The 13,462-nt window shown below is 33.6% G+C and overlaps 1 long non-coding RNA gene across 1 annotated transcript; it reads right to left on the bottom strand.

The window, feature by feature from the left end:
* Positions 1 to 202: 202 nt before the first annotated feature.
* LOC128205338 (uncharacterized) lies at positions 203 to 11,519 on the bottom strand. The gene is made up of 6 exons (XR_008256217.1): positions 8,459 to 11,519; positions 7,657 to 7,800; positions 5,391 to 5,501; positions 4,298 to 4,375; positions 3,195 to 3,297; positions 203 to 2,305 (listed from the first exon to the last, which is right to left on the bottom strand). It is a non-coding gene; the product is annotated as an uncharacterized LOC128205338 (long non-coding RNA).
* Positions 11,520 to 13,462: the final 1,943 nt, after the last annotated feature.

The raw sequence follows: 13,462 nt of genomic DNA, 5'->3' as shown, positions 1-13,462 counted from the left end.
GCATATGAATGTATAATTTGGTTTATGATGGTAATGATGCATCTTCAAAATAACACCTCCTTGCTGCTACACCAATAGAAACTTCATGGGATGTTAATAGTAAAATAACTAGCACTGACGTTCCCATTTTTGTCTGGGTCATTTAAGTAATAGAAAACAATTTACAAGATAAACAAATTTGTTTTGACTTCTTTAATGAATTACATAAAAACGTTGTACAAAGATATCATGACACTTTTAAACAATAAGTATGGTTGTCAATTAAACAGTATGCTAGCTTTAAAGATTTAGGCAAACCATTGGAATTTTACAGCGGTCTTAAAAGGTGTATTTAAAGCTGCAATCTCACCGATTGATCGTTTTGACTACCGGTAATCTTTTATTGTTTGTCTATAAATGGACAATTTTTTGCATAAATGTCAAGACCCAATTTTATATAAGACTGCTGAAAAAAGATCAGATTGCAGTTTATCATATTTATGTTAATTTTTTTTATGTTTTATGGCTAAAAGCATTACGAACAATTGAATGTAAATGAAATTTTCGGCAGTTTTACCAAACATCTCTGATTGGTTCTATTGTGAATTATCTAATATGACTGAATTAAAGGAATGATAACCAAATCAGCAGATTTTGAGACAATTTTGTGTCTTAACTGACAATCTGTAAGAGTGCAGCTTTAAGTGTTGATCTAAAGCTTCATATACACATTGTTATATTGTCAATAACTGTTTAAAAGGTCTCATGTACTAAATAAGATAATAATTTTCATACAATATCTAAAATTGATCAAAATAAATAAAGTACCATTATACCTATTTCCTAATAGTGCCGTTTCTCATCTGACAATACCATTCAAAGCCATCATTTCAACTATGAATTTATTTTTAACTTTCATACTTTTCTATAGCATATGCAACAAAATATACCAAAGATACAAGCCATGAACAATATGATTGTTCAACTTGCATTATCTTTGACCTTTTGATATGACCATTTTCCAGTTTTGTCTATTTGTAAGTTATGCCCTGAGGAATAAAGTATGACTGTATGAATCATAAAAAAGCAATAAAAACACTAAAAATATGCCCCAACCCCTGTAATTTCTAATACAGTAGTAAAATCAAGAAATCAAACATTTAGAGCTGCACTCCCACAGATATACCGTTTTCACAACTTTTTTTTGTTTTGAAATGAGCAATTTTTTGCGTAATTATCTGCAAACCAATGATAAAAGATTGCTGACAAAAGATCAGATCACTGATTTCATATTTCCGTTCGAAAATTAATGCAACTAACGGTTTAAGAAAAGTGCATAAAACATCAATGTTTTAACTTAAATAGAAAAATCTGCCATTTAATTTTTCGCAAAAATTGGATGGTTCCAATCCAAGACATAAAATGAGAAAAGTTGTCAAAACGTCCAAAATGTGAGAGTGCAGCTTTAACGTTTGAAAGTAACTCTGTTTGCCTCGTGCCCCTAAACAGGGTTTAATTATTTAATTATATTATATGCCCAGTGGGTTTGTCCCTGTATATTTGATTGTATGATTGCAGTAATGGATACTGGTCTAATTATCTTCTGACAATTTTTCACCAATTTTAAAGAAACAGAAAACACATATTAAGCTCATATAACGCTGTACAATTTAATCTCATTCATTAGGTTGAGAAAAATTCCCTAAAAATATTAATTGTGGAAACATATCTTATTTAAATACATACAGGAAATGGCGACACCATTTACCCTTTAGTATGAAAAATGCAGTTTCCTGATATTTGAATAGCGGTTCTTTATTTAAGCATCTCAATTCAGTCAACATACACATAGAATGTATCAAGTTTCAAAGGAAACCAAATCATTGTAACAATTGTTTTCAAAGCAAATAAATTCACACTCTTGACAAACTTCTTTTCCTAGTTTCAACTTTTGAGACTTTTTGATGAGCCTGCACCTTCCCCCTCTTATGCAGTGGCTTCAAGCAATAAAGCTACCAGCTCAAGTTGCACAACTGGTGAACAAGACTGCTGATAGTCGACAAACTGCACACTTGATGCCATGATAAATCATGTCCATCGACTTCAGAATGAAGAAATGACGCAGCACAGAATTGATTTCAGTTGGACCTCTCTGTACTTTCATCCCCTTGTTGTAGTCAAAGACTATATCTAAGTGTGCAGTGCGGGATCTTGAGAAGCTTTCCGCTCCTCTGATGAAGTAAGTTTGGCAGAGTGTGAAACTCCTGTCTACTCATATGCCTGGACACCTGTGATCTATGTCTTCTTGTGTGTTCCCAACCATCACCTGAATTTTTTTTAGAGGAAATTAGTGCTTGATTACAAGTCAATGTGACAAAACAAGGTCTTTCATTTATGCCACCAAGAACTAGTATTCCAAGTTTCATAACTGGTATGTTAACTCAAAGCAATTGAGCAGAAACTGTTTGGTAATTAATTTTAAGTCACTGCTTCCACTTATACTATCAGTAATATTGAACGTGAACTGACTGACCCAAATGCTATTCTAAATAATTTTTATGTGCAGAAACCTTAATCCTATTGACACAAAAGAAATCCAATTGTATGTCTTCACAAAACATTCTACAACAATATTTGTCAATTTAACTCAAAGATTGATTATTGTTTTTTTGTCAGACAAACACAGAGATGGGCCTATATCGCTCACCTGATTTGAGAAAGGATTCTAACTTAGTTATTGTTTGGACACTAACTGGACACTTTTGGTCTGACTTTATAATGCAGCTGGTGAAAATATTAAAAGTCCCTTAATAATGGGCTTACAAAAACATGAAAAAAATGTATTTGTTTAAAAATTACAAAGGGCCATAACTCTTACAATATTTAAGTTTGTATTGAGCAGAATAAAAGGCTTTGCCTAAAATACAACCTTAAAACTATATTTACAAGTAAAACAAAAAAATCTACAAATATGTTATTAGTATCTGGTTTTTGAGAGTGAATGATCAGAAGAAAACATCACACATTCACAATCATATTAAATAATAATTTAGTTTTTTTTAAATTATATTATATTTCAAAAACTGCAAAAGACAAGACACTTATGTTTCAATTTCTTGATTTAATACAATGATGATTATCAATTCTTATGAAGGGAGATGGGTCTTACACTCTAACCAGTGCAACTTACATGTTCTTAGTTGCTCAGTTATTACCTTTCTTAAAATTCTCCTCTTGATCTGAGCCACGCCAAAATGATGGGAGATGCTTTTGTTTTTCCATCAGAATGTATAGCACCTCTGTGTTTCTGTTTGTCTCCTGAAATAGTAAAAGTTTATTAATAATAATAACAATAATAATAATAATCAGGGACTTTTATTGAAATTATTTTCACCGATTGTTCCTTGCACATTGGGGAACAAAGTTGACTTCTGAGGAGAAGATTTTTCCATATAGACATATAGCAAAAAATAGCTCCGCACCCTGGAGCAATGTTTTTTATGAAATATCCAGTGAAGAAAATTCATACAGGGTATTGAAACATATTTTGCTTCAAATGAAGACTTTTAACAAAGATAACTTAACTAGCTCTTCATCATATTAAATAAAATTTAACACAGTCTATGCCGCACACGGAGCCCCGCATTTGATCTTTTACCAAAGTTTGATTGAGAGTTTAGTTTCACATCAACAAGTCTTTACAGGTCTATTAAAGCTGCACTCTCACAGATTGAACATTTTGAAAAAGGTTATATTTTTTATCTTGGAATGAACCAATGTATGCGAAAATGATGACAAAAAAATGTCTTTGAATTCCCGTCAAACATGTCCGAACCAAATTCAAACTATGGATAATCACTGTCATTCACGATGAAATTCAGCACTTCTTGCCCAGTATATATACCCTTACTTTAAGCAGAAGGCAAATTAAAACAAACACATTTGTCCGAAATTTAATCAAACTTTAAATGGTAGTAGGATTGTCATTTGTTCACGTAATTTTCAAGAATCAGGAAGTGGGGAACATTATAAAGCCATTTAACGATACAAACAAGACGATTTTCTATTGAATGTACAATAGTAGTACCGGGGTAATATGCAAATAGTTATTATCTCAAGAAAAGGACATCAAGACCAGTTCATTTACCAGTAGCATCAGACAGTCAATAATGGTTCTGAGTTTAAAGAGCATAATTTCCATTTCATTGTTTGTTTAATCATTATATATTTAACACCAGTTGTGAAGAAGGAGTTATCATTATATAAGATTATATTATCTGGCAGTGGTTGAAAATGTAAAGTGAGACCAGTTTTTTACCTGTTATTGAACAAACTGTTATGTTGGCAGGACTGTCCTTCTCAGCAATGCAAAGAACAGCAATGACTGGCTGGCACTCTGTAAAATGGCGATTAAAACATTTTGTCCAATTAAAACTGTCCCTTTCTAAACAATCCATCAGCAAAATGAGCTGCGCCATGTGGAAATGTATCTTGGGAAGTTTCCATTCCATGTAATGATGTCATAAAGATGAGCAGAAGAGATAATTTACTATGCAGTAAAAGTTCTTACTTTAACAGTAAAGATATCTTTTTTTGAGAAAATTTATCAAAGTGAGCTCTTTTATGTCATGTTTCTAAGTCTTGTACACATCTATGTTACATATATAAATAATAAACAGGAATAAAATGAGGAGTTGTGTACACACTTATTCCTCCTTATGTACTGTGTAACTCAAGAAAAACAATCCATAATTCTAGTAAATCTCTTGAATTCCCTTACTTTTCTCGCTGTACAAAAATGAATGAGGAGTTGCAAACAAGCAGGGCCATAAAACTTTTGCTATTTAAACTGTACCGCAACAGCAATTTAAAGTCAGTGATACTCATTGATGGAATAGGCACTTAGACAGCTACATTTTCTGAGAAATGGAGATAAGACTAAATTCTCCAGAGATAATTTATAGATTTATTTGAAATAAAGAACATGTTACAGTGTTTGTGTTAAACTTGTTACTTATCCCTGATTTAACACAATCATTACCTTCAAAATGGTGATAAAATAAAAACAAATATACCTTATTAAACACTGTTTACTATCACATCTGTACCCCCCCCCCCCACCCTTCTTACATACTTAAGCAGCTGTTACCAAAGTAAAGAATGAAAGGTCCACAAGGCCAATTATAAACCATGAACTATGAGAATCCTGTTTACTAATTTGATTTTAAATCACCCAAAAGGCTTTCTACACATAATGGTTCCTTAATTTAAATCTAGTCTCCAAAGGTGTCACAGTTGTGATTTTATTGAAAGACTTCAGATATGTTATTTAAAAATATGACGAAAGGAAAGCTTAAACGCAGAAGTCTGGCCGGGTATATGAGCCTGGAAATAAATACGCAAAAGCTCACCATGCTGCTAAGGGGTCTTATATAATTCCCGGCCCCAGTTCAGCTGGAGATGTTGATTCCACACGGCTGGAAAACTGGCCCAGTGCACCCAAGCTTCACCATCGGCAGTATCTGCAAGAGGAGGGTGTAAATCTGGGAAAACGCATTTATAATCAATTTGCGGAAGTTCTTATCCGTCATAAGTAGTGAACATGTATGTGGCTTATAGAACATCTGAAATTAAGTAATGAAGGAGACAAAGTTCGGTCTGGGATCTAAACCTGGATTTTGATGCTGAAATTGTAAGGGCCGAACTCAGAACATCCACTCTCACTCACACTCCAACCACATTCCCGTAAGGGACACTCAAATGATCACTTGAGTGGAATATGGGGAGTGACACTCAAGTGATCTGTTCGTATTCATACGCCTCGCTAACACTCCACTTCATCAAGTGAGCAATACAGTATATAATTATACACGTATGTTTACATGATCATATCGGATTATCTGTTTGACTATGGTGATGTTTACATTATACATTGTAAACATATGTTTATTTGAGATTTGAGTACCTTATTGTTAGTTATGGCAACAAACAAATGATAATAAGTGTTATTCTGAAACTGAAATTTACATTTTAAAACAATTGGTTAATAAAAATAAACGTTTTGGGTTGTAAATAACTGTTGCAAAATACGTTTAAATGCATGTTTTTTGTTGTCGTTGTTGTTGCTGTTTTAAATATGTAGCCGTTTTCCATTGTATCACGTAATTTAAATATGTATTCATATATAATCTTGCTTTTGTATTCTACATAAAGCGGTCTTGGGCGTTTGAAAATAATATATGAAAGTTGAAAAAATGGAAGTTGAAAAAATAGCAGATGGATAGAATTAGCGAATGAATCTACTTCTTATGGGGAAATAACACCTCGGAGTGAAAAACAACTCCAGAAATGTAGGGGAAAATGGATGAAGATGACGATAATAATAATAATAATAATAATAATAATAATAATGATGATGTTGATGATGATATGGTGGTGTTGGTGTTGGTGGTGCTGGTGGTGGTGCTGCTGCTGCTGCTGATGAAAATGATAATAATAATAATAATAATAATAATAATAATAATAATAATAATAATAATAGTAATAATAATCCAGCTGAATGTAGGCTGGAAAATACATATCAATTCCCTTACCACGCTATGAAATGGCCTAGCGGCGTCAAGTTAGCGGCCTGGCGGCCTAGACGCCTCATGTGACTAGCGGTCTAAAATTGTTTCCTATTCCAAAGCATTTTATATGCGTTGAACTTTTGAAGACTTTTCTAAAACAATGATAAATTAAATGTCCTTTTCATAAATCAACATCCTTTAGCAAATATCAGCATTTCCCCCTTTTCCTTGGCTGCTGGATTGAGTTTTGGGGATTTTTAGGCCGCTAGGCCACCAGGCCGCCAAGTTCACGCCGCAAGACCGCTCAAGCGTGATGTATTTTGCATAAGAAAACAATTTTTTTAGCATTGTTTTAGAAGAAAACTCATATAAAAATGCTCTGAAGTAGAAAACAATTTAAGGCCGCTAATGTACGACTAAAAACATTGATTTATCATATTTCCCATGTAACCATTGAACCTTGAAATAGATAACAAATTTAGGCCGCTAGTCCCTAACCTCACGCCACTAGGCTGCTAACTTCATGCCGCTAGGATGCTAACTTCACGTACTTTTAGCTGCCTGTTGTTGCAGCCATTGATGAATTGCAAACATCAACATTGCTGGGGGTTCAAGATCATTGCGAAACAAAACAAATATATGATAGGCGCATCCTTTTGAATTTGTTTTGTTTATAGATGGCCACGTTATTGAATGAACATGTACTTCAATGGATTATCCCGGTCTCTTAAATATTGTCTGGGAACGAGCATGTCCCTTATTTGTTCCAAATATTTGATATATTTCATCTTTTCTACTTGCCATGTACTTTTTTCACATACACTCATTCAATTCCTATTCACAACCAATCCTCGAGGGCGGTTCAAATGGCCTAGCCGAGCACTCACAAATGTCCCACTCACGCAAAACACTTGAGTCTCGCTCACACCTGTGAATACGGATATACCTTTCACTCGAAAATATCTCGACCGTTATGTGATTACAGAGGATTAACTCATTGAGTGTGAGTGAGAGTGATTGTTCTGAATTCGGCCTTATGTTTTATTCAAATGAAGTATAAACTTACAGTGAGTACAGAGATATCTTGAAGTCCAGATTTATCGCTTACCTGAAGTTCATAGGGCTACAATTGAGAGCTTTTCTGTAAATTGCAGGAACTGTCCCCATGAGCCTATTGTCTGTTAGGGGAATGGTGGCTTAGGTGATTGGTGGTACCACTCTGCATTTCTTATCCACACAAAACACAGTGTATCTGAAAATGACAGAGAATGGCCATGCACTTCTGAAAGCTATGCTAGAAATAAGCCGTTATGAGTGTATCAGATGACATTTCCACACAGAAATTGTGAGGCCTCCAATACAGCAGTACTGACATCAATGACGAAAACATATATATCTGTCATGGAGCTATGCTGGTTCTGTGGCGTCAAAACCACTGCAACTGGGCAATTCACTAGAAACATCTTTTCAGAAAAAAGAAACAACCAATACTGGGTAGCCTTTGTCACCCAGTGAACGCCCAGAGCATCTAGTTACTTTGAGCATCTATTTACTTAGAAGTAGCCACATTAAGATCTCAAATTAACAAAAAAGTGTATCCGTAAGCTTTCAAATACTGAACGAAGTGCAACTTTGAGGGGGGCTGCGAGCAAATATTGTCAAGGGCAGAAATCTCGCAGAAGTTTGAAAAAGATTATGCAAAGCTCTAGCTTGATGATTTTGGCCCAATTTCAAATTGTTACTCAGTAACACGGCAGTGTAAATTTAATCTAACATCAATATAGTTACACAGGAAAATAAGAAATAGCTTTAAACTCTCTAACATTCATGGCAGAGAGTCTGATGATTCATTTACACAAACTCACAATCAATCAATCAATCAATCAATCAATCAATCAATGCACACCCACCTGGAAAGGTACGACATCCTTTGGAAAGGAATGAATCTTGCAGTCTGGTAGACGGTTGCTGACTTAACTTTATTGTCCCAAGCAGCAACTGCAATTAGATAAACATGTTGATGTTCGCACTAAAACAAAGCTTAGTATTGAGTAAAATTAAACATGCAGCCTGTTGGCTGGGGTAACATATCTAAATCCCCAAATGGATGATCTGATCCCAGCCAACAGATCAGCGAAACACAAATTGTAAAACGCAACTAACCATAGCCGCCTTGCGTTTTTGTTCACAAAGCCGGCACACACAGTTCATTCTCAGTTTGCATGTTGTGTACTGAAAAGTTCCAGCTTTCCATGACACTCGCAATAAACCTATCCATGAATTAAAACAAATTAACAAATAACTACCAGGTAATTATGGAAATATAAATGTCATTTTTTACTTAAATTATTGATAAATACAACTAATATTGCAGTCAAACTGGATAAAATATCAGAAAAATGTGTCCTGGTCCAAAAAGTGTGTTTTGAAGTTGCAGACAATAGTCCAAAGACCAAGAATTTAAGTGTTTAGACAGGGGCAGGCAAATCTTAAAAAAAAATGTCAAAATTTTAAAATTTAAATAAAACTAAAATTGTACAAACCTTATATAAATCATGTGTACACTTGAAAATACATACAAGGATACAATGTACACATAATCAAACGCTACCAGAGAGAATCATTTTTTTTTCAAGAACTTAACTTGAAGGGGTACTGTGACCCGCAAGCATTTCATTGTGGGCGGACACCTTTAAACCTCTTTCCCGCACATTAATTAAACACATCTTATGTTTTGTCAGTGCTGGTTTTGATGACCAGTATTTAAATCTAAAATCAGTTTTTTTGCCAATATTTACCCAAATGATTTGGATGAATGCTTAACAAGAAAGTGCAGTGTACACAATCAAATAAAGTATTTAGTGTTCCAGAAATAATGAGCAATCTGAAATCTGACCCCTTACATTCCTTAAATATTCACAAAGAGTTAAGTTCAAATTTAAGCAACAAAAATCACATTCAAGCAGAATAATTTCAAGCAAAAATGAGCAAGAAAATAGACACCAACTGAATTGTATTTTCAAATGTTCCATCCGTGTTTGTTTGTTATCTTTTTATGATTCAAATGGTAAAAAAACCTGGACTGGGAAGTCATGGGTTTAAATACTAAATTTGAGGCTAAGTTGCCAACAACTGGCACTGTCATCTTAAGAGTTTTACTTGGCTTAGAATTAAGAGTTTCCTTTAGATAATCTTTGTTTCTTTGATCGAATATATGCTTATCACAACTTGTCTGGTTTGCATAGGTGTTTAAGCCTAATTCTTATGATTAGCAAAACCATAGAACAAAAAAGGTGCTAAAATGTAGTGACAACAGTCAAAAATAAGAATTAAGTGTTTGCTTAAGAAGTTACTGAAGTTATGCAAGTTGCAAATATGATGACAAAAATACAAAATATAATATATAATGTTTATAATGTCAAGAAATGATATTATAAGTTATCTGAGTCAATTAAATAAACAATCATTTCTATACTAAATATGATAGGTCTATTTTAAAATATAAATGTTTTATTTTTATTGTACTAAAGAAATTATTATTCAACATTTTGCAACACAATATAATGCAAAAAGAATGATCATAATAGATTATCTAATCCAACCACTATGCCATTGCATGCTCTTTACTGAACGAAAGATAAATGAATACTCACAATTTTAAACAGTATTTCTTTGGTTACAGATAGCAACCTTTTAACCCCACTTAAACCTGTCTTCCCTATTTGGCAAACAGAGAATTTTTAGAAAATTTGTTATCTGATGATCCTGTAAATTTTGTGTGGATAGACTAAATACTGTTCGAATTTAGCAAATCAAAACTAACATTTTGGGTTTATTCAGTGTAGACCCTAAAATATCAATTTTGATTTATAAGTATGTAGGTTTGTTTAAAAGCTCAGTACAGTTTACTTTACTTGTTAAGTTATCCAATTTCTGTAAATAAATGATACTAAACTTGACTATAAAATACTGTAGGGAGGCGTGTCGTAAAGTTAAGAAAAAATCCAAATAATGCAACAGTCAGTTGCAGCATGGGCCCCCAAGGTCCTGCTAATAGCGGGGACTTTGACTTTCGGTCCAGCCAATCCCAGGTAAAATTCCCGCTCAGCACAGACAAACAGCTGGTAAAAGCCTTGTCAAATGAATTATGGTCATTTCGTAACCGCTCATTGTTGGTCATTTCGTAACCGTTAAGAAATCGAATGGTCATATCTTAACCGTTGACTCCTATAATTATGAGGAATTAATTTAATACCATTTGAATTTACAAAATAAGTTTACTGTAAGTATAAAACATAAAAATAACAACATAAACAAAGTTAAATCTAGTAGTTGTATTCCTTCTTTATTCCTAATAGTTTAGTGCGATTTGCCAATAAACTCTGAAACTATGACAAATAGAAACATTCACACTAGCTATTTTTTATGTTGCGAAGGAAATATTATAAGTAGGCTGAATTATAATTAAATGCAAAATTAGTGAGGATTCCCGTTTAGTGGGGATTCGATGTACGGAGTAAGTTTACTCAATATATTAACTGAGTTAATCTTTAAAGGCTTTTGTCCTCTAGGGAAAGTTCAATTCACCGACGTTTAGACGGAGTTTGAGACATGATTAAAGCACTTGCAAAAGTGATAAGCATAATTAAACATTTCTGCGTTTTTATAACCATCTTTTTTCCAAGTCTTGAAATAAAACAACTCTCGTAATTTAATGCTTGTTTAGTATGTTTGATAGTTTAATTAAAGCACCGCTCTAATTTGATTCAATCATAGAAGTCTTTAGATAAAACAACCCTTCAAAATGATCACTAAAAAACCGTTTCTAGTTCTTAATTTTCTGCAACAAACAAATAAATGTTTTAATCAATTTTCTTTTCACAAGTTTGATTATCGTTTGATTATCGCGCGACAGTCAATCCACAGCGCAATCATCATTATCGATTATCGTGTTAACACAACATCACAGGTGTAATATTTAAAGACGTACCGGCTGTCAAAACAAAGTGACACGTGATTCGCGAATTCCTAATACACAGAATTATTTTGACATGTTTGAACAAAACGTCCGGTTTTGTGAGGTAAAATTACCTTGACAACTAACAAATTTTCTCGATTTTTTGTCCGGTATCTGGAATTCCGGGGTTTCGGTTTTGTAGGGATTTTTTTACATTGAAAATAGAAGGGGAAAACCGGGACTCTGATAAAATTCCAGTATCCCGAGGATTCCGGTTTTGTGGAGATCCGGTTTAGTGAGTTTCCACTGTACCATAACTAATAATTTTAGGCTGTTTTTTGTCGGTTTCAGATATAAAGTATGCAGAATATGGATCAATTGAGAAAAGAACAGAACAAAATTTTGAAATAGGTCAAGAATGATCATTTATGTAAACGTAATTTTACTCAAAAATACATCGCAATCAGTCTTAAATTATTGTTTATAAGTAAGCAAAATGTAAGAAAATAATTAACATATTTTGTTAGTATAACAAATCATTTCTAATTTAGCATTGGCTTGTTACTAGTGAGAATTTGAGTAATGTCTCCCAAATGGTGTCTTGGTTACTGTGCCATATACATCCAGGTTCGAACAATACACTTAACGAGGTGCTAAGTGTACTATTTATCACCTTGTTAAATGGTGGTTACCATATGAGCAATTGATTTCTTGACGGTTATGAATTGACTAACAAAATGGTTACAAAATAACCAAGATTCAGCTGTTACGAAATGGTAAGGTTACGAAATGATCAGATCCCCGTCAAATGCCCCTGGGGACATCCTAGGTTAGGCCCATTCCCTGTTTTCAGCGCAAAAACAATAACACCGCATTCACTCAGCACTGCCGGTCCACCTGGAACGTAAAAACATGGCCCATTTCCCCTGCTATCCCTGGTATAAACAAGACCTGCCTGGGGGCCATGGTTACAATTGACTGGTGCATAACTGTGGCAGAATAAGGGAAATATTTTATTGTTGCATTTATTATCAAATATGAGAATTTAAGACACATGCAAAAAGCCACAATACGAATTGGTGATAGTGTTCGTTCTGTTCTGCTATTCAAAGGTGATGAGAATGACTAATGACATGACATTGACAAACAAAATGTAAGGCATTTGTATCATTTCGTCTTTTATTTATTAAAATCTGAGATGTTAAGGGAGCAAATCCCTTTTTAGATTGGAACATACCAAATAATAATAAGCGACGATGTAGTGGTAAACCAAGTTTGCTAGAAATCAATCGGGTTTCTCCAAAATACAAGCAAAAATTACACCGGATGTTGATACTAGTGATTTAGTTTCGGATGAACAAAATCCGGATAAATCATTTGCTTTTCATCCAAAGGGTGGACGATTTATACTACTGTACAAAAGTCATAAAAATAAACGAAAAAAACGTTGAATATGTATTTTAAACACTTACCAAGTTACCATTCTCTTTCCGTAAGAGATGAACGCCATACTGCATAATTGCACGGAGATGGTACCACGGAGATACCCGAAAATTTCCGTTATATTCCGGAAAGTTAAATTTCTGTATACTTGAAAATTTGGATGCTGATGGTACACGAAATATCGAATTTCCTTATTTCTGTTTTTTATGGAATGAAACTTCGGGATAATATACAATAGGCTGTAAATAAAGTAAAACAAATAAAAAATGCTTAGTATATAGCTATTTTTGACCAAAATTATGATTTTTTCCCTGGTCGCCTTAATAGCTATTTTTATGGATACACAAATATACACACACAAAAGTTTAAGAATATTTTTTTTAATATTAAAAGATAATAAGATTTAAAACAATGAAATTATCTCGTAAATAAACATTCAAGCTTATCAACTTACTGTCAATGGACATTTTTATTGACATTTGATACATCAAATCTGGACTGAAAATATTAAGGA

Source organism: Mya arenaria, chromosome 10 (assembly GCF_026914265.1).
Source record: "Mya arenaria isolate MELC-2E11 chromosome 10, ASM2691426v1".
Classification (NCBI taxonomy): Eukaryota; Metazoa; Mollusca; class Bivalvia; order Myida; family Myidae; genus Mya; species Mya arenaria.
Note: the sequence above shows the minus strand (reverse complement) of the source record. Positions and strands in the feature narration are given on the sequence as shown.